A 4,404-nucleotide genomic window follows, 5' to 3' on the forward strand; every position below is an offset into this window, starting at 1 on the left:
TGGCTTTTATAGAGTTCTTGTGAGTTTTTAAGGTTTGCACTTGTTAAAATGAGACTCTGGCAGTCTGCGGAATGTCTCAGTTCCACAAAAGACCACAAGGGCAACGAGGGAGGTGAGTTTATGACTCCAGGTCCTGAGAGAATTCACAGGTAGCCTTGAGGGCCCCCTGAGGGAGGTCAGGCTAGAACCAGGCTGAGAAAGCTCCAGTACTTGGGGTTCAGGCCTTTCTAAGGGACCCTGGGTGAAGTGCTCTGGGCTTCCCAGGCTGAGGGTGGGTTGCTCAAGAGGAGCAACCAAGAGGAGCAGGATTCTGGTGAGCTCTGAGGGTGTCATTGAAGGGGGGCCTGTGAAGTAGACCCTGGGGTTCAGCAAGACTGCTGGTCTCAAGGAAGGGGGTCATCTAGTGCAGGTGCTCACAGGACTGGCTGGTGTGAGTTCAAGGACCTGCAGGCTGCCTGCTCCCCAGACAGATGCTGAGGCAGCAACAGCATGGAGCAGTTCAGGGAAGCTCTCAACAGTACTCTGTATGATCCTTCTTATTTGAACCAGCTGGGCTGCAGTCAGAGGAGGAGTGAGGCGAGTGAGGTGGTGGGAGAGGGAGTTCCACTAGGAGGAATTTTGCTCAGCTATTAAAATAATGAAAAATAAAACAAAACCAAACCAAAGGAACCTCATTAGTCTCAAAAGCTTTTGCAAAAGAGGGGAACCCTAAAGGGGAAAAAAAAAAAAAAACCTCTAAAAAAAAGTTGCAATCAACGTAAAAATAAGGAATTCATCCCTAACACATGCAAACAACCCATGCTGTTCAATAAAAATAAAATGAGAGGGGAAAAGATCTAAATGGATATTTCTCCCAAGAAGGCATGCAGGTAGCTATAAAGCACATGAAAAACGCTCACATCGCTAATTATTAAAGAAATTCAAACCAAAACTACAACTTATCACCTTGTTGTAGGAAGGGCGGGGCCCCTCCAGGACCCCAAGAGCTGGTTCTTGTCTAACACCCAGAAAAGAATTGTCTGAGGGGACATGTGCTGACAAAGCAAAGACTTTATTAGAAGGTACCCGGGCAGGGAGCAGCAGGGTAAGAGAACCCAGGAGACCTGCTCTGCCATGTGGCTTGCAGCCTCGGGTTTTATGGTGATGGGGTTAGTTTACTTCCTGGTGGTGCATGCTTCGCTCACCTAAGATGGATGCTAGCAAGAGGGATTCTGGGAAGTGGACGGACACACAGTGTCTCCTTTTGACCTTTCCCAAACTCTTCTGCTTGGTGATGGCTTATTAGTTCCGTATTCCTTACCAGGACCTCCTGTCATAAAACAACTCATGCGAATGGTTACTAGAAAGCCTGGCCAGAGTGGGCGGTTTCAGTCAGTGTGCTTCCCCTAACAACCTCACACAGGTCAGAACGACCTATGTCTTAAGGTTTAGAAACAATAAATGGAGGAGAGGGTGTGGAGAAACGGAAACACTCCTACACTGATGCTGGCAATGTAAGCTGTTAACAGCCAGGATGGAGGACAAGGAGGAGGTTCCTTAAACTAGTGAAAAGTGAAAGAATTTACATCTCTCTCTAACTGCTAACAGAAGAAGAAACTCCGAATCAATTAAAGAGTTAAATGAAGGGAACATTATTTTATTCTTAACCTCTTGAGGAAAATATATGCAGAAAACACGTTTTGACATAATCACAGCAAGTTCTTTTTGGATCCACGCTCAGAATAATTGAAAATAAAACTAAACTGAAAAAAGGCGCTTCATTAACCCAAAAAACTTTTGCACTGGAAGGGCAACTCTCAGTTGAGTTCAGTTCAGTCGCTCAGTCGTTTCTGACTCTTTGTGACCCCATGGCCTGCAGCACACCAGGTCTCCCTGTCCATCACCAACTCCCAGAGTTTACTCAAACTCATGTCCATTGAGTCGGTGATGCCATCCAACCATCTCATCCTCTGTCGTCCCTTCTCCTCCTGCCTTCAATCTTTCCCAGCATCAGGGTCTTTTTCAAATGAGTCAGTTCTTCACATCAGGTGGCCAAAGTATTGGAGTTTCAGCTTTAACATCAGTCCTTCCAATGAATATTCAGGACTGATTTCCTTTAGGATGGACTGTTGGATCTCCTTGCTGTCCAAGGGACTCTAAAGAGTCTTTTCCAACACCACAGTTCAAAAGCATCAATTCTTTGGCACTTAGCTTTCTTTATAGTCCAACTCTCACATCCATACATGACTACTGGAAAAACCATAGCCTTAACTAGACAGACCTTTGTTGGCAAAGTAATGTCTCTGCTTTTTAATATGCTGTCTAGGTTGGTCATAACTTTTCTTTCAAGGAGCAAGCGTCTTTTAATTTCATGGCTGCAGTCACCATCTGCAGTAAAAGACAACCCTCAGAATGGGAAAATATATGTTTGCAGCTAAAGTTAAAAACAAGGAATTGATCTCCAAAGATGCAAACTGCTCATACAGCTCTAGATTAAAAAAGAAAAAGAAAAAAAAATCAACGCAATAGAAAAACTGGCAAAGACATAAATGAACAGTCCTCTAAAGAAGGCACCAAGAGGTCCGTAAAGCCCATGAAAAGGTACTCAGGATCCGTCTAGAGAAATGCCAGTCTAAACTGCCACGAGGTATCGACTCACACCCCTCAGAACAGCCATCTTCCAAAAGATCTACAAGGATTAAATGCTGCTGAGGGTGAGGGGAACAGGGAATCCTCCTACACTGTGCTTACATGACTGTAAAGAAAAAACACCTGTCCTCAACAAATGTCCTTGGGTAGGTCTGGGAACAATAATTCAAATCCGAGCAGATGGTGAAGAAGCCAAACTTGAGAGGTCATTTTTAGTCACACTGTTTTCTTTAAAAAAATCACATGGAAAACTTTCAACATCGTGAATCTTATAGAAATTTAAAAGGCGGTATCAGCTCATATCTGTTAGACTAGCCTTTGTCAAAAAGTCTACAAACAATAAATTCTTCAGAGCTGTCAAGAAAGGGAAACCCTCCTACACTGGTGCTGGCAGGGTAAATTGTAAACAGCTAGTAAGGGGGATAGTGTGGAGGTTTATAAGTAAGTGAAAAGAGAATGAAATTATGACATTCCATAACCCCACAGAGTAAAAGGAACTCTAAATTGATTAAAGACCTAAATGGAGGGGCCATTACTCTCAACCTCTTGAGGAAAACTAGGCTGAAACCCCTTTGGCTTAAACCACAGCCAGTTCTTTTTGAATCTACTTCTCAGAGTAATGTAAAATCAAACAAAGGTCAACAGAAGGACTTCTCTGACCTTAAAAGCATTTGCACAGCAAGTGAAAGCCTAAAGGAAAGAAATAGTCAACCCTTAGAATTGGAAAAAAACTTTGCAACCCATTTTAAAAACAAGGAATTCCTCTCCAAAACATGCAAACAGCTCATGCAGCTCAGTATGGAAAGAAACAATCAGCCCGATAGAAAAACAGGCCAAAGATCTAAATGGATATTTGTCCTAAGAGGGCAGGCAGATGGCCATGAATCACATGAAAAGATGCTCAGGATGACTGTTAGAGAATTGCCACTCAAAACTGGAACCAGTTATCAGCTCACACCCCTCAGAATGGCCATCTTTGAAAAGATCTACAAAGATTAAGTGCTGTGGAGGGTGAGGGGAACAGGGAATCCCCCTACACTGTGGGTGGGAATGTAAATAGGTGGGTGCGGTCATGAAGGAAAACAGTATAGACATTCCTTACAACACTAAATATAGAGTTACCACCTGTACCAGCAAGCTCGGTACCTCTTGCCTTAGATCCGGAGAAAATCATAATTTAAAATAATACTTACTTCAGGCGGCCACCGCGACCAAGATGGCAGAGAGAGTCTCAATCGTCCTCAAGAATGTCTGGGCCAAGGAACCGGTGCTACCATCCTTTCACCATTGCGGGCCTCGCTGTAATCCTTGCCCACACTCAGCCCCTACACCAAGTACTCACTCATAATCAACCGGGCCACACCCTACAACTACCCAGTGCCCCTCCAAGACGACGGGAACATGCCCGACGTGCCCAGCCACCCCCAGGACCCCCAGGGCCCGAGCCTGGAGTGGCTGAAGAGACTGTGAGCGCCTCCGTTGACAGGGAGCGGCCCCCGCCCCGATGGCCCCAATAAATGCGTGAAAACCAAAAAATAAAATAAAATAATACTTACTTCCCTATTTTCAGGGCAGCACTATTGACAATATTTAAGACAGAGCATCAACTAAAATGTCCATCAATAGAGAAATGAAGAGTTACTGGTCCACCTACATATTGGCATACACTCAGGCAACAAAAAGAGAGAAAAAGTATCATTGTCAACACCATGGATGGACCAAGATTTATCATACTGAGAGAAGTCAGTCAGAAAGGGGAAGAGAAACATATTACTT

At 44.3% G+C, this 4,404-nt stretch overlaps 1 pseudogene; it reads left to right on the top strand.

The window, feature by feature from the left end:
- The first annotated feature begins 3,844 nt into the window (after nucleotides 1-3,844).
- Nucleotides 3,845-4,177, top strand: LOC139034305 (NADH dehydrogenase [ubiquinone] 1 alpha subcomplex subunit 3 pseudogene; annotated as a pseudogene).
- Nucleotides 4,178-4,404: the final 227 nt, after the last annotated feature.

Source organism: Odocoileus virginianus, unplaced genomic scaffold (assembly GCF_023699985.2).
Source record: "Odocoileus virginianus isolate 20LAN1187 ecotype Illinois unplaced genomic scaffold, Ovbor_1.2 Unplaced_Contig_320, whole genome shotgun sequence".
Lineage (NCBI taxonomy): Eukaryota > Metazoa > Chordata > Mammalia > Artiodactyla > Cervidae > Odocoileus > Odocoileus virginianus.